This window comes from Macaca nemestrina, chromosome 8 (assembly GCF_043159975.1).
Source record: "Macaca nemestrina isolate mMacNem1 chromosome 8, mMacNem.hap1, whole genome shotgun sequence".
Taxonomy (NCBI): Eukaryota; Metazoa; Chordata; class Mammalia; order Primates; family Cercopithecidae; genus Macaca; species Macaca nemestrina.
The window spans coordinates 4,974,233-4,996,246 of record NC_092132.1 but is presented as its reverse complement, the minus strand read 5'-3'; the positions used below and the strand labels follow the sequence as shown (position 1 = coordinate 4,996,246).

At 48.5% G+C, this 22,014-nt stretch overlaps 1 protein-coding gene and 2 long non-coding RNA genes across 7 annotated transcripts in view; 1 reads left to right on the top strand and 2 right to left on the bottom strand.

The window, feature by feature from the left end:
- LOC105488384 (trafficking protein particle complex subunit 9) overlaps window positions 1-22,014 on the bottom strand; it is a 724,351-nt gene that overhangs the window by 607,341 nt on the left and 94,996 nt on the right. The window lies entirely within an intron of this gene.
- On the bottom strand, window positions 890-22,010 carry LOC139355735 (uncharacterized). Its single transcript, XR_011606679.1, has 2 exons — window positions 10,194-22,010; window positions 890-10,079 (listed from the first exon to the last, which is right to left on the bottom strand). It is a non-coding gene; the product is annotated as an uncharacterized lncRNA (long non-coding RNA).
- Window positions 13,989-15,058, top strand: LOC105488383 (uncharacterized). Its single transcript, XR_011606680.1, has 3 exons — window positions 13,989-14,128; window positions 14,227-14,319; window positions 14,926-15,058. It is a non-coding gene; the product is annotated as an uncharacterized lncRNA (long non-coding RNA).

Here is a 22,014-nt window from a genome sequence, read left to right as displayed (position 1 = left end):
CTGTGTGGAGACAGTTCTTCAAAGAGATAATAGAGGTAAAATGAGCTTTGTTATGGTGAACCCTAATCTCATATGACTGGTGCCCTTATAAGAAGAGGGGATTAGGACACACACACAGAGGAAAGACAATGGGAAGACCTGTCAACAAGACAGCCACCTACAGGCCAAAGGGACAGGGCTCAAAGAAAACCAGCACCGCCAACACCAGCATTTCAGATCTCCGGCCTTACGGCCACCTACAGGCCAAAGAGAAAGGCCTCAAACCAGCACCAACACCTGCATTTCAGATCTCGGGCCTTCAGGGCCAGAACTGCAAATTTGCAATATGTCAAACATACGGCAAAATTAAATTTTACAGTATATAATAATTATTTTCTGTCACTTCAACATGAAGTGACAGAAATACTAATAGATTTGAAATTACAAATCAAATCTGAGATTCAGTATGTAATACAGAGCTCTTTAACAAGTGAATGAACATATATGAGTGCTCATTTAATCCAATTCCTACACTTTTTATAAAGGAGAAAAGTGAGGGCCAGGGAGAAGAGAAGGTCACTCATGGAAAGGCTAAGGATAAAGTCTCACCTCCCAACTCCTCATCCTGCCCTTTGTCCAAACAAACCAGGCCGAACCCTGAGGAAGACCCACAGTCCTTGTGCATCCAGCCTGCATGCCCTTTTCCAGTTCGTTCCAATTTTCAGATTCAGTACTTCCATGTGAAACCCTACCACTTCACTTTGGCTTCAATTCAATCATCAGAAATTCTGCTTATCTTATTCTCACGTGGTCCTGATACAGAGATGCCTACATTTTCATCACTGAAGTCACACTTAGCATTAAGTAAGTACCTGGAACATACCACTAAGATATTTTTTTTTTTTTTCCCCCAGAAACGGAGTTTTGCTCTTGTTTCCCAGGCTGGAGTGCAATGGTGTAGTCTTGGCTCACTACAACTCAACCTCCACCTCCCAGGTTCAAGTGATTCTCCTGCCGTAGCCTCCCGAGCAGCTGGGATTATAGGCGTGCACCACCACACCTGGCTAATTTTTTGTATTTCATAGAGATGGGGTTTCACCATGTTGGCCAGACTGGTCTCGAACTCCTGACCTCAGGTGATCCGCCTGCCTTGGCCTCCCAAAGTACTGGGATTACAGGCGTAAACCACTGTACCCAGCCAAGATAAACATTTTTTAAACTAAATTGGTCAGTTAAAGATTAAAGTCAGAGTCAGACACAGTCAAAAATAAAGGTTCCCCCATCTGTTCCCACCTGGCTGTGAAAATCCTGCAGAGAAACAATCTTTTCGTAACTTTAGTTGGTTACTCTGCTGCTAAAACTTTCAATAATACCCTCTGAAAGCCTAACATTTCACCAGAGAGATAGAAACTTTTCTTTCTAACTGAGAGACCTAAGTAAAAATACGTAGGTCTGTAAGTTAGAAAGAACTGTACAGCCTCATCGGGGAAACTGCCCACCTGCCTAGTGGGTGAAGTAAGCAAAGACACCAGCACTGTTGGACTCCCACTGTGGCAGGCATGATGCCAGGCAGCTGACACACTCTTTCTGATAAATCCTCCACCTAACAAGGCACAACCTTCTTAATTCTGCAGTTGGAAAACAGGCTTGGTAAAGTCAGTAAATTGTTAAAGGTCACATTTGATAAGTACATGAGCCAGGATACAAACCCAGCTCTGCCTCAGCCCAAAGTTCACAGCCCCTGCTGTCCTCTGCTGAATTAAAGCATCATCGTCCCCTTCCTACACACGCAGTAGCCCAGGCTCAGGGACAGTCAGCATCTCAAATACCCATGAATGATATGCATACATCATCAAAACAGAAAACGGTGAGACTCTTTAAGAGCAGCATATGTTGAAACACTCTTTGGAAGTCACGAACAAATCCACATAAGCAACAACAATTACTATATATTGAGCACAGGTTCTCAGTTGAGAACAGGTTGAGAACAGGTTCTTTATATACATCATTTCTAATCCTTCTGACAGCACAGGAAGATAGGTATTCCTCCTCATGTTACTGAGGAGGAAACAATGGCAGAGGAAAAAAAGGCAATTGGGCTTATCAAGCATTCATTGAGCCTCTATGATTAGGCTGGGATTAAAAAAACAAAAAGACCACATTCCAGCTGTCCCGCCTCACACCTCAGTCCACAGACATGAAAACTAATTAATATACATGAAATATAAAAAGTAATGTGTAGACCCTGAAAAAGCCAGCTCCACAGGATGAATCCATCCTGAGTGGCTAACAGGACCTAGATTCAAGTTAGACTCAAGCAGTCATCTGCTGACTAGAGGTCACACACAGACCTTGAGTTCCCGGAAAACCCTCGTGTCTGCTTAACTTAGGGGTCTACATAGCTGCCTGTTCCCATTCATGCCATCAACAGACTGTGACCTGCAACAACCAATCAGAACTCAGCAAGTCTGAAACCTTCAAGTACGGAAGTGAACCTGAGCGGGAACCTGGGCAGGAACTTTCTCTGTAACAGACAAACCTTTCTTTTGTTCTCTGGAATGGGTGGCTTCACTGCATCAAACGTGTTCTCCTCAGTTTGTAAACTATTCCCTGGAATAAAGTCTCTCCTCTGAAGTCCTTTTCAGGGAACTCATGTTCACAAATGTGATAAGCATTGTTATATACACATGGGGAAAAAAAACTTTGGAAAGAAAGAAATTTTCTTCTACCAAGAGGTGTCAAGGAAAGGGGCTGGGGGGAGGCAGGGAGCACGGGCAGGGGGCTGGTGCTCCATTCTGGGTAGTGAAAAGGCAGAAGAAACTCACAGTACGTGCGTGCAGAGCCTCTGCTCTGGGAATAGCAGCTAAGTCTCCCTCCCAAGCTAAAGAGACGGCCTGGGCCAGACTGAAAGAGCACTGCACACCACGTGGGGCCTTTGGCCTCTGACACTATTTCAGCAGAAGATTGCCGCAGATAAACACCAGCTTTAGAAAGATCGCTTTATCATGTGGGTGGAGGACAGGAAAGAAAGGGCGGATCTGGAAGACAGGGCGGTCTCTCAGGATGAGTTGCCATATTCCGGACCAGAAGTGGCAGAGTCCAGCCTGAGTAATGGTGTCTTGGCACTCTGTGCAGTAGATGGTGGACAGGGAAACGGAAAGCAGGATTGCACTGCACTGCTGGGGAGACGATGCCACTTGGAACCACGTTGTCCCAGAGACAAGATCCTTCATGATGCTGCAGAAGGTCCCTTTTGATACCACCCTGGGATGTTCTATTTTGGTTCACCTAAAACTTGGCAAATTAGCATTTTCCTATAACTAGTAAATCCACTGATATATTTGGGATTTTGACTTACTGATCGTTTTTCTTCACTTCACTACTTTACATGTGTGGTTTCTCTACCAAGCATGCATTTTATTAGCAGGTACTTATTATGTTCTACTACATGGTAGAACATACCATGACCTCTTCAACATACAACTAAAAGTACATGAAAAGCTTCCCTTCATTTCTGCTGGGGTTTTATCCAATCCTTTCTCTCTAGTTCTGAACAAACAAAAGGGATTTGCATAAATTGCAATGGAAACAAATTATACCCCTTAACTGACGAACTCCCACTGGGATTCCTTGTAACACAACAATGCATATGCACACCTTCCCTTCTCCCCAGCCCAGATGAAACATGAAATATATCAAATCAAAGTTCCCAAAGAAACCACATAAGCCATCTGGAGAAAAAAATGCAAGGGGGGAAATGCATGTCAGGAAAGAAAAATAGGAAATACATATTTTTTATATATGTTTATATATACATATTGCTAAGGCCATATATGTGTGTGTGTATATATATGTGTATACACATATATGGCCTTAGCTATACAAAATCACACCATTCATTTTCAGCCAGAGTTCGTATTTTAGCTCTTTATGCTCTGCTATATGAAGCTAAGGGACAAAAACTCAAATGTGAAGTCTGCAGATACTTCACAATGGGAACAAAATATAACACATGACATCAACATACAACATATAGGGCCTTCAACCTGAACCCCATATATTTCAGTCTGTTAATCTATATAACAGGAAGCTTGCAATCATTATGGCCAAAATCTAGCAAAATTCCAAAATCCAGCAAAAATAATACATTCTTGTTTTAATACTATTTTAGAATTTACTGAAATTCAAAAAATATAAAGAACATATATTAAAATATCCAGGATGATAAAAGATGACCAGAAAAGCACATCACAATTGAAAACTCCCCATAAGTGAAAAGCCAGCTTGGGGTAGGAAATGGAGGGGTGGCTCTGGCCCTGTGTGGTCCTGAGCCCGGCAGTGCTGGGCTGCGACCTCGACCCTCACTCTCCAAGGATGACTGCTGGGCTGAAGCCCATGGCGTGCACATCAGCCTCAGCATTTTTCTTTTCAATAAAAGTGTTTCATTAAATCTTTAACCAAAGGTGATACATTGTTTTGCACTACTTTTCAAACATGTAAGTTTACAAGCCGTGAGAAATCTCACTGGGTCACGTCGTGAATCTGACTTGGGAAATACTGCCACCCACAGAGGCAGGGCCACGAAAGGACAGGACGCAGAGTCCCTCTGGGGGTAACAAGCAGCAAAGGTGACTCTGTACATTTCACTTCCTAACCAGTCAAATGATCAGTGAGGAGGGGAAAGAAGGGAGGCTGGTTTTCAGAAAAGACAAAGACCTAGAGAAGGCCTTGGTGAAAAATACTTCACTAATAATTTCCACTTGTCAAAGCCTGTGTCTCAGACCTGGCGCACACCTCCTGTGCTGGCCTCCCCAGGGTCCCTGCCAAGCACAGACTCCTGGGCCAGAGATTCTGACTTGACAGGAGTGGGGCCCTGGAACTGGCATTGTAAATTCTGAAGATTTTCTTTAAAAATGTAAGCATTGTCCCTGAGAACTAAGTCTTACTTGCACAGAACAACCAAATCCACACCCAGCTGAGTGTGGAGGGCAGAGGGAGAGAGGAACTAACAGCTGTCTGAGCTTCCCAAGCAGAGACAGAGCAGAGGGAATGATGGAAATGGAACCAGCTTTAATCCTCACATACACCCTGCTATGGTCTGTGTCCCCCAAATTCATGTTATACCCTAACTCCCAACGTGATAGGATTAAGAGACAAGGCCTTTGCAGGGGTCATCAGGGCATGTGAGTAGGGTTCTCGTGATGGGAGGAGTTCCCTTGTAAAGGAGACCCCAGAGAGCTCCCTCGCTCGCCCCTTCTGGCATGTCTCTGAGCCAGGAAGTGGCCCTACAGGACATGAATCTGCTGGCACCCTGGTCTTGAACTTCCAGCCCCCAGAGCTATGAGAGGCAAATGTGCCTTATTTATAAGCCACCTAGTCTGCAGTATTTTGTTAAAGCAACCAATGAAGATGCACCCCAGGAGGTGGGTCCTTCTTGTGCCCCTTTTCCAAATGGGGAAAATGAGGTGGAGAGAAGTTACATGACTTTCCCTTGCTGCACAGGGAGTCAACAGACATTTGCTGAGCCCCTGCCACACAGTGCTCCAGGCCACAGAGACCGTGCAGGATGGCAGCATGCCTGCCCTCAAGGAGCCTCCATCTAGCAAGGAGGGAGACTGATGGTAGCACCAGGCAGAGAGGGGTGGGTGTTTGGCTCAGAACTGAGGTGTGCAGAAATGGCAGCCATGCCGAGACCCAGGGGAAGCTGTTCATGCAGAAAAACACAAGTGCAAGGTCCCGGACAAGAGCCAGAAATCAAGCTTGTTTTCTCCAAGACACAGAAACAGACAAACCTGGCGGGTGCTGAGTGAATGTGCAGAAAACTGGAGAGAGGTGAGCAAGGAGAACTGAGGAGGAAACATCAGGTGGACCTGGGAAGCTTCCAAAAATAACCTGGCTTTCCTTCCATTTCCTGATATGTGTCCTGGGAGCCACTGGGGAGGTTTAAGCAGAAAGGTGCTATGTTACGAAGCCGTGGTCATATCTGGGATGTGCTGGGGCAGTGAAGCCTCCAGGACTTCCTGATGTACTAGACGTGGGGCCTGACAGCAGGGAAGCCATGATGGCGTCAAGGTTTCTGCCCAAGCAGCGGGCTGGCAGGGGCACCCTGTGCTGAGATGGGTGGCAGGGTGGGCAGGGTGGGCAGGTAGACAGTCAGGCCTACAGCACCGCAGAAGGAAGAAGTACAGGCACCGTGAATGCAAAGACCATTCCTGAAGCCCTAGGGCCAGGTGAGATCCCCCAGCAGGACGTGCAGAGGTGGGAGAGCAGGCAGGGTTGAGTAGGTCCTCTGTGTGGGTGCTGAAGTCGCCAGGAAAAGAACAGGGGTGGAGGTGCTGAGGACAGAGCAGGCCAGTATCGGGGTAACCAGCCCCCAAAATTTCAACGTAGGTTCTGTCTATTTTCCCTAAGTGTTGGCCAGTCTGAGAAATAAAGAGAAAGAGTACAAAGAAATTTTACAGCTGGGCCTCTGGGGGTGTCATCACATATTGGTAGGACTGTGATGGTGACCCCGAGCCACAAAACCAGCAAGTTTTTATTAGGGATTTTAGAAGGGGAGGAGGTGTACAAACAGGGAATAGGTCGCAAGGATCACACGTTTCAAAGGGCAACAAAGATCACAAGGCAAGGCAAAATTACCGATGAAGGTCCATGTCCCGCTGTGCACACACTGTCTTGGTAAACATCTTAACAGGAAACAGGGTTCAAGAGCAGAGAACCAGTCTGACTAGAACTTACCAGGCTGGAATTTCCCAAACCTAGTAAGCCTGAGGGTACTGCAGGAGACTAGGGCGTATTTCAGTCCTTATCTCAACCGCATTTAAGACAGACACTCCCAGAGCAGCCGTCTATAGACCTACCCCAAGGAATGCATTCCTTCCCCAGGGTTATCCATTATTAATATTCCTTGCTGGGAAAAGAATTCAGCGATATTTCTCCTACTCACACAGTCATCTATAGGCTCTCTGAAAGAAGAAAAATATGGCTCTATTCTGCCCGACCCCACAGGCAGTCAGACCTTATGGTTACCTTTCCTTGTTCCCTGAAAATCGCTGTTATTCTGTTCTTTTTCAGGGTGCACTGATTTCATATCATTCAAACACACGTTTTACAAGCAATTTGTATGGTTAACACAATCATCACAGGGTCCTGAGGTGACACACATCCTCAGCTTACAAAGATGATGGGATTAAGAGATTAAAGACAGGCATAAGAAATTATTAAGATTATTAATTGGGGAAGTAATAAATGTCCATGAAATCTTCACAATTTATGTTCAGAGACTGCAATAAAGACAGGCGTAAGAAATCATAAAAGTATTAATTTTGGGAACTAATAAATGTTATGAAATCTTCACAATTTATGTTCTTCTGCCACGGCTTCAGCCAGTCCCTCCACTCAGGGTCTCTGACTTCCTGCAACAGGCCAGGGACTGAAGCCCCCGGAGAGTGAGAAGTAGCCAGCTCACCTGGCAATGACCACAACACAAGGAAAGGCAGGAGCCATCAATCCTAATGGCACACCCTCCTAAAGAGCTGGAGTGTTCTGAAGAAGACTGTTTGGAAGTAGCAACGGAAAATGATGCCCACCCCATCTCTAGGCCCTGAGGTCCTGGGGGCAGAGGAGAAAAACCAGCATGCATTTGAGAGAACAGCAGGGGAGGCAGGCCGAGGAAAGGGCTGGTTTTCATCTCCCTGGATTGCTAGGATGGCATCGTGAGTGGGACGATAATTTATTGCCTGGCACTGGGCTACACTTGCATTTCACTTCCCTGTCCCTTCCGACTAAATGCTGGCAACAGGCCCTGGTCACAGTTATGCCAGAAACACTCCCACACATTTCCAAACCTCCCTGCTGAAGAGCCACTCGCTCCATATAAGAAGGTTAAGGGAACACTCGGGGAGGAAGAGGATGAGGAAATACAGGAGTCAGCTATCAAAAGACCTCAAGTTCCTGCAGTCACCACGGAAGGGGTCATGGGAGTAGGGAGGGATGGGAAATGGGGCTGGGGTGAAGACTCCTGGAGATGGACTACCTGGGGCTTGGGCCATTGACAGAATGGAGACGCACAGAGATGTGGCCACCGTGGACATCCCGGGAGACCGAGGGGCAGCAGCTGAAGATGCAGGGAAGACTGGACACAGCCCTGGGGGTAGGGCAGATGCAAGGGGACAACCCAAAGGGGCTTACAGGACTGGAAGAGTTAAGGAAACAAACAGATCCTAGCGTTCAAAGCCAGCTCTGCCACCTCCAAATCCATACTCAGACATCCAAGGTAGGATGGCACCAAATAGAAACTGAGCCTTCTACCTAAGGAAGCTGAAACACGTGAAACTGCCTGGAGTGCATTGGCTGGGGAGGTTGAGGGCATGGAAAGCAGTAGCCAACCTCGGCTTCTCCCAGTTGCTCCATCTCCCCGGCCAGTTTCTCCAGGCCATCCCCAAAGGAACTGCGCACCCCTCACACTGCGATTGCGCATAGTACCCAACTTAAGCGAGATGATCCACAAATACCTGCAGAAAGGAAGTAAAGAGAGCTGCTGCTCCTGTGCAGATTTTCCAGCTCCTCCTTGTCCCTTATTGTCCAAACAGTACTCCTAGAACCCGTAAAAGACATCCTTTGGAGTCCTGAGGGTCTACTAAAATGAAATGCTCAGCTTAAACACTGCAATTTTACATGCAAAAACCAAGATTTTTAAAGGAGTTAGTTACTTTATTTTTTCTTATGCTTTTCACTGTCCAATTCACCTCATTCAGAAAGCCTCACATAATATCAGATCAGTATTTTTCTATCCAAAATGGGAAGAGGGAGGAGGAGAATTGTTAGTATCCCTGTCTAACCCATCTAACTAAACATGTAAGGACGGACTTGCCAAAGAGAAAACAAAACAAAAAGTTGGTTCAGGTGTTAAAATTTCAACCAAATATCAAATATGCTAGAGAGAGATGCAAAGAAAATGAACGCTTCTTCTTGATGGGCATTTATCTCCTGCTTCCTAAGAGTGGACTTGAGATTCACACCAGAAATTAAAATCTTCACCACTGAATCCACTCGGCTGAGTTGGAATGACACTTCCCAGCGCCTTGCCGCAGAGCTGAGTTGGCACCTGGTGTAAGATCTGAGGCAGAGGCAGGGGGCAGCGTCGGTCCCGGGGCCCGGGGCAGGACACACGCCCACACTGGTGGGCCGGGCAGCATCCCACCCATAGCTCCTCTGCTCCTCCGGCTCTGGGCCAGGCGTGCATGTTTAGCACGGCCGCAAAGGGCAGGCACCGGTCTCTCCTCCAGGAGCCCCCACCCTCAGAGCAGCAGGCTGGGAGGTGGGGAGACGCTGACATGGGCTCCAGGCCATCCCTCTGGGGTCCAGCTCAGCCCCACAGTTCCTGGCTTACCCTTGCTTCCCTCCCTTCACATCTGCCTTCCCTTCCCAGCCACCTGCCTGCCTGAGGCCTTTGGGATCCAGCAGCAGACACCAAAACGATGCTTCACAGGCCTGGGTAGCCAGCTCCCACAGTGCATAGCCCAGTCCCCCACAAGAAATCCTATCTATGTGTGCATATGTATAGACGTGTGCACTGACAAAGACTCTCTCCTTGACCAAACTTCAGATAAGCTCCTGTGAGTCCTCTTTCCAACGAGGCCTCATCCTTCAGCCCTGTCCTCAGCCTGCCTAGCCCAGTTTCGGCAAGAATCCTGGGAAGTCACCCTGGGCCTCCCTGTTAGGCAAGTTTAGCAAGAATCCCCTACACTTAATGTCTCTCCTCTTAGTAATTCTCTACCCACTGACCCCTCACTCTGCCCACTGGCTATAAAGCCCCACTTGGCCCTGTATTCAGAGCTGAGTTCAATCTCTCCTCTGTTGCAATAGAGTTGACTCCTACTGTAGTAGTCTTAAGTAAAATCCTCCTCACCATTTTAACAAGTGTCAGAATAATTTCTCTTTAATGGTGTACATGTATATCTCTAGAACTGTGACGAATACAGTGATTTTTACAGCTTTCTCATAATTTTCAAGGTGGTACTTCTTCCTTTTCCTTAAGTCCTCTAGTCAAAGGCTGTTTTGAAATTGTTCCAGGTTCAGTGTTCAATGGGTGTCTTTTCCTTCAAAAAAACATAAACATATATCATCACCCCACCACTAGGGGCCAGGAGCACTGGGCGAAGAAGAATTTGCCATCAGCAAGTCCAGCAGCTCTAAGAAGGGTATTCACTCACATGACAACTAAACAAAATGTCAGTCAAAGGTGTCATGGCAAGTGTTTCCCCCTTTCTGAGGCGCTGGGAGGCCAGGGGTCCTGCTGCTCTGCCACTCACAGCTGACTGGATAACTGGGTGACTGTGGGCAGACCACTTCATTCACATCACAAAGCACAATGGCAGGACACCATCTGCCCCACAAAACCCCAACTAAGTTTCAGTGACAGTCAAATGAGCAGGAGGGAGGAAGCAATCAGAAGACTGGAAAAGAACTTCACATAAAAGAGATACAACAAACAAACCTGCAGAAAAAAATCCAACCTTGCAAGTCACCAAGAAAACGCAAATTAGAAAAGGACGGCAGCGTCCTGCACACACTGAATTAGCAGCCCTGCTGTGGCCGCATCCACAGTGTCTCAGCAGCAATCACAACACCCAAAAAGGCTGACCCAGGAGGCCCCCTCCTGATGAAAACTCTCTCCTGCTAAAAAAAGCCAAAGGCCTAAAGATGTTCACCACAGTGTTATCAACAGTACCAAAAACAACCTGGAAAGCGAGCAAGAAAGGGAAAAGAAGAAAAGCATGTATTATTAATGCATTCAACAATATGTGACTGCCAACGTGTGCCTCTAGCTAGCGGTAGGGTGCGGGCTTCCTTTGGAGGTGATAAAAATGTTCTAAAACTGACTGTGGTGATAGGTGCACGTATCTGTGAACATGCCAGAAAGCTAAAGTGTACATTGTAAATGGCATCTAAAGGCATGGTCTGAGGGGAATCGCCAGACACCGGGAGCAAAGAGACAAGCGGACCCAGAACCAAGCCCTGACGCAAGTGCCCAGCACATGGGCATCAGAAGTGGGGAAGCTCCAGGAGGAGCTGGGGAAAGGAAAAAAGCACCACGTAGAGGAAGCGCTGGACTGAGAGGACACTGTCGACAGAGAGAAAAAGAGGACAGGAAATGACTCCTGCTTTGGAAACTGGTGACCTTGGCAAGGGAGAGGAGAGGGACGTCCGGCAGAGGGGGCCGAAGGGGGCGCACGAGGGAAGGGCAAGCAGGGGGGCTGAAGAGGGCACGTGAGGGACGGGCAAGCAGGGGGGCTAAAGGGGACGCGCGAGGGAAGGGCACACAAGGGGGCCGAAGGGGGCGCAAGGGAAGGGTACACAGGTGGGCCGAAGGAGGCGCGCGAGGGAAGGGCACACAGCAGGGCTGAAGAAGGTGCGTGAGGGAAGGCAGACGACCCTGACAGAGGTTCTGCTTCAGAGCGGAAGGCTGCTTGGCTTGGCTGATCTGAGCTGCACATTGTGGTAATTACGGCACATTTGCACACAGGGAAGCCAGTGGGGTGGGAGAAAAAGAGGCAGCAGGAGGGGGTGGGGAACACGGAGAGGACAGGAGGGCACAAGCCCCTGTGCCATGGGCTTTGCGGCCGTTCCGCAACATTCTAATGAGACACCAGGCCCGGTGAAGTCAACATCTGCCCCCTTCCAGCAGTGCCCCTTAAAGCATAGCACCGCGCCAAGAATAGGGGTGGGAACTGGGGAAGGTGAAGAAGACCTGATGAGGGTAACGGGCTGCCACCATGTCCAGGTAGCCTGGCAATGGCTGCACAGAGTGTCAGGCTGCCGAAGCCGCCGCCTCTGCCCAGCGATCCTCACTCTCACTCAGCCACGCGGTCAGCAGATGATTTACATCCTCTAAGTAACCAAGCCTCGCTCTGACTCAGTAATCCTTCCCTTCACTTCCTTTTCGGAAAATGGCTTTACAGTCATCTAACATAACTGGTTCCCTCTGCCACAAAGTCAAGGAGCACCTTTTGAGGGAACAGTGGGATCTGCGGCAGCCTTGGTTAGGAAGACGTCGCTTTCCAGCAAACACGCCCACTGAGGTTTAGAAGCAGAGATGCTGAATTCTGCTCTGAAAACAACGTTTTCTGAAAGAACAAACTTTGCCTTCTTTCCAAATAATTGCAGCGATTATTTTGGTCTCCTGTATTCAGCGACGTCTGCTGCCACTTCCACCCTCCATCAAGGTGACTTTGATAGAGACAAGCAGCCCAAGACAAGATGAGCGACCTGCAAGTGCAATCATCAGTGCCCACCCCGGGCAAGTCCCATTAGCAAACCAGATGAGGAAGTGACATTTAGACTTCTCCTAAACGGCCATCGCAATGTGACAGGGACAGTGGCAAAGCAGTGTGCAGGTAAATATCAAAGGGAGGTTGTCCATCCATTTAACGGTATTTCTTCACACCTACTGTGTTCCAGGCCATCCCAGGACAAGGCAGATGAGGTCTGCTAGCCTCTCATGTTAAGACTGGGAAACGCAAAGCACAGGGTATGATGCAGAAGAGCCGGGGGTCAGGGCGGTCTCCCGGGGAAGACGGTACTGGAGGTGAGACCTCATGGAGAAGTGCACCATTCAAAACCACCAGGAACAGGCATGTGGGGCTCTGGGGTGGAAAAGGCTTGGCACGTAGGCATTAATTAAGGAAGCCAAAGGAACTGGAACCGGGAGCGGATGAGAAAGTAAGGGACAAGGTGGGAGAGAGGGCAGGGCCAGGGGCAGAATCTGCAGGCCACCGTGAGTCCTGGGTTTTATTACAGGAGCAACAAAATACGATCTGAGTTGCAGTTTAAACGGGTGTCCGGAGAATGAAGCAACGGGAGGCCGGAGTGGAGCCAGGGAGAGGGGCAGGAGGCTCCAGAGAGGAGATGATGGCAAATTAAACAGAACAAAGGCAGTCAGGGTGAGAAAGTGGAAGCAGGCTGGCTGGGCCTCTCGACGCATCCAAGGTGCATTGAGTAGAGGATGGCAGAAAAGGTGATTCCAGGGCTGGGCCAGAACAACTGCATGGGTAGTCTGGTAAAGGACAAGGAAGGAGAGGTGACAATAGACAAGAGACACAGGCCCACGCTGGTAGCTGACGGTGCTGCCATTCTCCCCATACCCCTCCAGCTCCCCACGCTGCCTGCCCTTAGAGACAAAAACAGCCAAATCCATTTGGCCCTTCCTAGCCGTGGCACTGTGCCCATTGATTCAACCAACCTAGGACTGAAAATATTTGGGGAAAAAAATTGCATCTGTGCTGAACGTGTATAGTTTTTTTTTTCCTTTCCCTAAACAATACAGGAGAATAATGATTTATGTAGGTAGCGTTTACATCATATGAAGTGCTACAAGTGATCTAGAGATGGCTTAGACCATACAGGAGGCTGGGTGCGGTGGCTCACGGCTGTAATCTCAACACTTCGGGAGCCCAAGGCAGGAGAATTGCTTCAGCCCAGGAGGACGAGACCAGCCTGAGCAACATGGCGAGACCTCATCTCTGCTAAAAATAAAAATAAATAAATAAACAAACTATGGGGGAGGATGTGTATAAGTTATACGCAAATACTATGCCATTTTATATCAGGGACTTGAGTATCCCTAGGTTTTAGTATCCAAGAGAGAGCCTGGAGCCAATGCCCCCCGCCAATACTCAGGGATGACTGTGCTTCCCATCACACTTACAGTGGGCTGGCATGACCCCACAATCCGGTTCTAGCCAATGAGACAGAGAGGTCTTCTAGAGACTCTTAAAAACGTTTGTAACAACTTTATTGAAATATAATTTGCATAGCAGTTGGCCCATTAAAGGGTGCAATTCAATGGTTTTGAGGATATACCACAGTCGTGCAACAGTCACCACAATGTACCACTGGAATATCTTCACCGCCTCAACTCCATACACTTTAGCCATCGCCCCCACCAAGTCCCCCATTCCCCCAGTCCTAAGAAAGACTAATCCATTCTGTCCCTATAGTCTATTTTGGTCATTTCAAATCATTGGGATCATACAACGTGTGTGTGGAATTCAGAGCCTGGCTTCCTTCACTTGGCATCGCATTTTAAAGGATCAGCCATGCCACAACATGGATGAGTAGTTCACTTGTGGTGTGGCTGCACAGCCCTGTGAGTATTCTCACATACCTTAGATGGATAAATTGTATGGCATATGAGTTAGCTCTCAAAAACTGCGTTTATTTTAGTAAGGCTTTCGTTTCTTGTAGGCAAAGCATGACAGCAGCTATGGGGAGAGAGGCACTTTATAGCGACAGTTGTTTCGGAAGTTTAAGATGCTTAAACAACCTCAAGGTCTAACAGTAAGTCAGATTCGTGTTGGATACTATGAGACCTGGGATTCTATACTGCTTCCGCTGAACGAGGAACTGGCAGCCTAATCTTGATCTACGCTTTCAATGGCGAGGTGGAAAGGCCACCTTCCCAACACCTTAGGACTGGGCTGAGCATTAAACGCAGTGGAAAGAGCACGCACTGAAGCCCCGGTTACACGGGCCGCCGTTCCCTGCCTGGAAGAACACCTCTCAGCAGCACCATCCTTTCCTTCCCCTTGCTCCTCCTCCTCTGTTTCCACCTCCCACTCACCCCTTCCCCAGGCCAGTCAGAGCAGTGCTATGGGTAATTATGTTATTATAATACAAATTATAACAGCAGCACATCTTGGAAAAGAATCACATCCACATACGACAGCCCTTTGGGGTGATTCTGCTGTTCCCTATTTCCCTCTCCAAGTCTTCTTAAGGTAACCTTGAGCAAAAGAACCACTAACGTCTGACCAAGGAGCTGGTGTCCAGGTCCCCCAGAAAGAAAACAGTGCCATCTTATGATATTTACTAAGCACTTCTTGGCAGCAGACATTGTTAGGTACTTCAAGTGTGTCACCTCCAATCCTTAAAACAATCCCGCAGGTAGATGCCAAAACCAAGATACAGAGAGGGTTTTCAAGGAAACACCATCTACCCGGAGGCCTCCAGAAAGACACTGGACGACAGCAGAACAGGCAAACCAAATGCCTTCAGATCCCAACAAGACCAAGCCCAGGAAAGCACGTGCAACGCAAACCATCTGTACTCTAGCATGAGCACATCACACTCCCTGCCATCCTAACCTGGTCAAGTCATTCCAGCAGCAGAAATGCTGTGAAATAAGGCACATCCTTAACACAGGTTCATTCACTGGACCCCTCCCATCTCATGGGACCCCCCTTTTGTCACTCCTCAGTCTTTTCACAGTAGCATTAATATGACATATTTATAGTATGCATTTTTTCTTTTTTTCCCCTTCTTTTCGTAGGCATTGATATAGTATGCATTTTTAAACCACACTTCACTCACAGTAGCAGAGCCAACATATGGCTGAACCTTACTCACTTACCTGGGGCTTTTCATCTCAGTCTCTGAAACAGTTTACCTAGCTAATTTTTCCCCTTGTTCCCTTTTTTAGCTATTTGATGTGAAAGCCACGAGTCTTTTCTATTTTCCACAGGAATTGGTGTCAGTAACTATAAACTCATCCTGGAACAGCCAATGCAAGGATGAACATCAGGCAGCAGGCCAGACGTGGTCCGTAGGCCACCGTTTGCCAAACACCGCTCAAAAGCCTGATCAAAGGCCACAGCAGGATCTTTAAAATCGCCAATTAGAAGAAATATCCATTTGGTAGCATAGCAGAAGGTGGGTTGAAAGAGACAGAAGACATCATTCATTCAGCCGGCATTTAAGGACCTGTAAGCTACCAGGTGCTGCTGCAGATACACATGACAGTTCGTGTCTTTGAGGAGCTTAGAGGCTTGCTGGGTGGGGAAACAGACCAGCAACTCCACAGCCCAGCATGCTGGAGGCTCTGACAGAGGCAGGTTCAGGGCATGGGAAGCTGCCAGAGGGGGCACTGCAGTCATGGCCGGGATGAATTCCTGGACAATGTAACAGTAATGGAAACAGCATATACAAAGGCAGCAGAATAGCAATGCTGTTGTATTTGGAGAACTGTCAGCAATTTAGTACGGCCAAATACAGGGTGAATGTGAAAGTGGCAAAAAATGAGGCTGGAAATTACAAATATGTGCCATTCTAAACCTTTCACAAAGGAAGGAATCCCTCTGCCCTTTTAAGAGACTCCTGTGCAGTTCACAGGACCAGGTTTGCATGCACAACCCATGAGGCTTCAGAGGATGACAGCTCCATTAATCTACTGCTGGAATGCCATGGAAGCTCTGTGCCCACACACATGGGAAGCCTCAACAAAGATGCCCTGTACCACGATCAGAAAAGCAACACAGTCACGCTTCCTAAGAAGATTCCACAAATCATCAAGGTAATACTTCATCTTGTAAAAAATGACCAAAGTCTTGGGGAACTCAGAGCCTTTCTGTGTAAATACTTGCCCTCATAATGTATCTTGTAGGTTCAATCTTGAGCACATACTGGAGAGTACACATGGAGCAGAAGTCCCCAGATGATGCTGTCTTCAATGCATGTCACCAGTCTAGTTTCACAGATTACAAGAAGGCTAGAAAGACCCTCCTCAGCCCTGGGGTCATGTGTTTTCCGTGCCTGGCTGCTCTTCTATTCCATACTTTATTTCAACTCAGCAAAACGTAGAAATGTTAGTTATCTGTGAATGGCACCATGAGCTCTTCAGAAAAAAAAAGACCATCCAATAAATTATAGTATCTATCATTAAAAATAACAAACTGCCACATAGTGCTGCACAGCCTAGCTGTCCAAACAAGAAAATGGAGGCTAGGGAGGATGTCATTATTGATCGGCGGTTACAGTAATTAGAGGCTGAGGTGAGCGGAAAGAACCTTTCAGACCTCCTGACTTTTGTCCTTTTCTCAGACGACTCCAATTAGCCAAATACCATTATATAAAGGCCTTTCAAGAGACTGTTATTTGTTCAACAGTATCAAGCATCCTAAGTTCTTGTCCTTTCAAACTAAGCGTCTTTAAATCACTAATTAATATGACTTTAAATAACCATAAGACACTATCCACATTTCATGGGTAAACAAATTTCCCTGTCACCTAAAAACATACAGCCAGGACCCCATCAATCACAGTGTGCGTCCTCTTTCCAGGACAAGGGGCACCTGACACCTCTAGACGGTTATGCTGACTTTTCATCAAAAATCAAACGCAATTTACATCTAATGGAAACACAGCCCATATGGAAGCATACTGATTTCATTCTCTGTTTTCTCACCGGGAATTAACAATCCACCAAAAACAACGGATCTTAGAAATACCTCATGATCATAGCTCCTCCTCTCTTTTCCCATAAACCGCCTGATTTGAAATCTAGCTGAGTCTGGTTGCAGCTTTGTCAGTCATCCAAACTGAGATGACAAATCTCTCCTCACTCACTCTACAAATACAATGGAGAAAACTTCCTACCGTGACTAACTCAAACTCAGATTTTCAACATATATTCTCCTCCAGTATTCCTGGTAGATCTTAAAAAGAGAAAAAGAAAGAAAAAGAAACTGTCTTCAGGATACGAGTGTGGAGAAGATACACCGAAGAGAGATCACAGCACGGGGGGGAATTAACTAAGGGCTCTGGCCATAAAAGCAATGGCCAGTCGTGACCACGTGAGGGAGACAAGGAGTCTAATGGACGAGCCACATCCAACTCAAAGCCTCCGTCCTCACTTAGGGCTGGTGAAGACCACAGGCCACGGTTAAACATGCTGTTTCGATAAGAATTCACATTTACTTACTTTACACATATATATTAAAAGAGCCTCCAACGTGACCCGTTACAAAATGTCTAATTACTCAAAAATATAGCATACAGATCACCCTTTTTGAAAGATCACATGAGGAAAAGGTACAACTATCACATGATAGGCTTAGAAGTGAACAAAGCTTAATAATATAAACAGGATAAGAAAGAAAGGAGGGGAAGGCAGAGGTTAAAGCATCACCGAGAACCCGCGCTGTACTCTCCTGTAGAGGTTTTCTCTGCCACCCGGAGAAAGACGCGGACTCTGCGTTCTGGACAGGAAGGGCAGGGGAGACAGGCAGGCACACACCCACCACCACTCCCAGGCACAAGGATGCTCATCAACAATGCATGACTGCTACTAACAAAAAAGAAACACGGCAACAGAGCAACTAACAAGAGAGCCCTATGTGCTCATCCACTCTGCTCTTCCCGGCGGCCATCTCATGGACACGCGTGCAAGCATCAACCTCTGAGCACGTGGGGCTGGGAAACACAGTCTACTTCTCAGTGCTGTCATCAAAACAAGACAAGGCCTCACATGTCTGGAGTGGAGACAGTCGGGTTCATCGGCCTGACACAGAAGTGTGGAATGGGTCACTCCAATTATTGGTCCTGCATACACGCTCAGTCATCTCACCATGTCCATGGAAACCACAGGGCACCCAAAGGGGAAGATATGGCCCATGCCCTTGAGAAATACAAACTCCAACAGAAAAACACAATACAGCATACGTATACATACACATACAGTGTACACACACATATGTGTTCATTGTAAAAAGAACGTGCATTTTATTTTATTTTACTTTTTAATTTTGAGATGGAGTCTCACTCTGTCACCCAGGCTGGGGTGCAGTGGTGTGATCTCAGCTCACTGCAATCTCCACCTCCCGGGTTCAAGTGATCCTCCTGCCTCAGCCTCCCAAGTAGCTGGGATTACAGGCATGTGCCACCTCGCCCGGCTAATTTTTGTATTTTTAGTAGAGATGGGATTTCACCATGTTGGCCAGGTTGGTCTCGAACTCCTGACCTCAGGTGATCCGCGCATCTCACCCTCCCAAAGTGCTGGGATTACAGGAGTGAGCCACCATGTCTGGCCAAGAATGTGCTTTTGAAAAATGCCTGAGGACCCAAGTCAGAATCAACTTTCCCATAAGCAATCATGATGAAGGCAAGGGTTGTGACAACATCACTCACACCTCGGCAGCCATGCGCTTGGCATCTAGTCTTTGCCAGGTCCAGCTCCAGGTAGAGAGCAGGCAGAATGAGGTCGTCTCCCACGGAGGGAGACAAGCATGGACCAACTAAACATGCAACTGATGACCGAATTGTAACTGTGGTAAGTGCAGGAAGGAAGACAGCAGAGGCCCAGAGCTCCTGGCCTAGCTAAAGACTTGTGAAGGCTTTCAAGAGGAGGCCAGGCCCAAGAGGAGTCACGTGGTGAAGGCACAGGGTGTGGGGACAGGGGAGGTGCACCGGCCCTACTGTGGGAAGGAAGGTGTGTGCTGAAGAAGTTCAAGATGCAGCAGACACAGCAGGCAAAGGAGTGACACTGACGGCTCAGGCGAAGGGCTCAGGGCCATGTCACAACTCACCAGCCGTGGGAACTGTGCTTGCTGAGGTGAGGTGTGTGGGGACACTGCCACCAGGAGAGAACAAAGTCCTGGCTACAGGGGCAGATGGATGTGCCATGGGTCAGGAATGGCACCCGAGATTCTAAGCCCCTGCACAAACAGAGTCCAGGCTCTGCCTCCTTAGAGTTGCTGGATCGCGGAGAGGCTCAAGAAATCCCAGCAGAGCGGGGGAGGTGGGCAGCACTCCCAGGGGCTGGGGAGAGCAAAAATTCACTACAGCAGGTAACACCAGACCACTGCCCAAGCCACCACGGTGCCACAGCCTCCCCAGCAGGAGACATAGGTGGCACTGGGAGCTCTGCCTTGGCCTGCTGCTCCCTCCCGTCACCGAAACGCCACAGTGCAAATGGGCCATGCAGCCAGCTTCCACGGTGGCCCTGCTGGCCACCTGCTCACTCTGCAGGTACAACCAAGAAAAGCGCAATTCAAATGCAGCCCCAAAAGCAACAGCGACCCAATACACGCAGAAAAGCTGCATGCCTGTCACAGGGGCCCCGGTCAGAGCAGAGATTCACCTGGGTCACCAGAAGTCCTCAATAGCAAACAACAGCTACTCCACACGAGGATGCAAACGGCCACAATAAGCAGTGTGTGCCTTCAGAACCTTGGCAACAAAGAACCACGGGAGTTCACAAAAGGAGAATTCCTTTCTCATAGAGATGGCCGTGGAAATCACTACAGAGAAATCAATGTTTCCTTTAAAGAATGCTAGCATTTCAACAGGTGCAGCGAGAAGAGGGGCTCTATGAGGGTTGCTTAGTGTATACTGGGTTTCTTTTTTCTTGGGCGGGGGTGGAAGGGACAGAGTTTCACTCTTGTTGCCCAGGCTGGAGTACAATGGCATAACATTGGCTCACTGCAAGCTCCGCCTCCTGGGTTCAAGTGATTCTCCTGCATCAGCCTCCTGAGTAGCTGGAATTACAGGGGCCCGCCACCACCCCTGGCTAATTTTTGTATTTTTAGTAAACACGGGGTTTCACCATGTTGGCCAGGCTGGTCTCGAACTCCTGACCTCAGGTGATCCGCCCACCTGGGCCTCCCGAAGTGCTCAGATTATAGGAGTGAGCCACCGTGCCCGGCCAGAATTAGTGCATTTAAACCTCACAACTACCTTCAGAGATGCACACCCCACATTACCCTGGAGCCAGAGCCTACTCGAAGACAGACAGCGAATAGCCAGGGGAAAGCAGTGGGTGGAGGGCTGGAGAGAAAGATGTCCTGCTTTCAGAAATGTGAAAAACAGAGAAGTACGAAATTTGTGAGGTGCCAGGACATGAGAGTGAGGGAGTGGAGTCCCTGCCTGGACAGCAGCAGTGATGGAGCAGCACTGCAGGGGGCAGTAATGAGCCAACCAGACAGCCTGCAGGGAGGAGAGCCGGTTCCCCAGGGGAGAGTGCTGCCTTCCCAGAAGCTGTCCTCGACAGGAGAGAGCCCTTCAAGACCCTACCCTTTCCTGGGAGTGGTGAGCACCCAGGGCCTGGCACGGGGACAGGAAGTCCCGGCCCTCCCATCGCCAGAGATCTCTCCAACAGCTTCCCAGCTGCACAGGCCCTGCTGGGTCAGCAGAAGCCTTGTCTCCTTGCTGAAGAGAACCACATCACCCAGGGTAGCCTGCATCCAACTGCTGGTCAGTGAGAGAGGAGAAAGGCCCGGCCCCTCAGAACAACATGGGACACGTCTGCAGGGCACGGCAGTGCAGAGCTCCCCATGCGGCTGAGGCCTGTGTCAAAGCACTGAAGCCCAGCTTCTCCCACTGTCCAGTCTCGCCTCCGTCTCTTTCTTTCCACGGGGCTGATCCCATGAGTACCTCCCAATACGCTCTGCACACATCAGTCTCCGCAGCAGACAGCACTTCCCTGAGAACCCAGCCGGCACCACACACTGGGCCAGGGTCAGGGGTACAGGCAGGAAGGCAGGTGTGGGGCGGCTGAGCCACAAGTGCGTAGGGAAACAGGTCACATTTCCTGCTATCAAAAAGCAGATAGCACCCAGGAGCAGCATAAGAAGAGAAGATGAAGGCCAAGAAAGGAGCCTGGGAGAAAGGCAACCTTGAAACAGGGGCAGAGACACCGCATGGCCCCATGAGAGCAAACACACGCAAACCTCATCTTTGGTTCTGGAAGGGAAGATGGAGTCACCCAGTGACTCGAAGGGGCACAAGGGACCCCTGGGTTCTGCTCATGCCCGTCTCTGATCCGGGTGTTGATTACAGTGGTGGCCACTTGGTGAGAATTCACTGAGATCACTGAGACACATTCCTACGAGTCGTGTACTCCTCTATGTAAATGTTATGCTTTGACATTTATATTTTATAAAAGGCAGGCTAAGGAAATGGGAAGCAACACAGGAGGCTGAGAAGAAGCCCGAGAGGCGGAGGGAAAAGCCGTGGAGTGTGCTGGCCGGCCAAGGAGCAGGAGGGGATGGCGTCAAGGTGGGAGGAGGTGGCACAGGGGTCCCAGAGAAGTGAGTGTGGAAGGAGGGAGCCAAGGCATGGGGCAGGGACCTTCTCACCGACGAGGAGCTGCCCAGTGTTTTCCACCCACTGAAACCCAAGCCCAGGGTTTACATGAACCAGCATCTAAAGTGCTCTCATTCACAGTCCCTTGAAAAAAAAAATTGTGGTTTGAGCTCACTC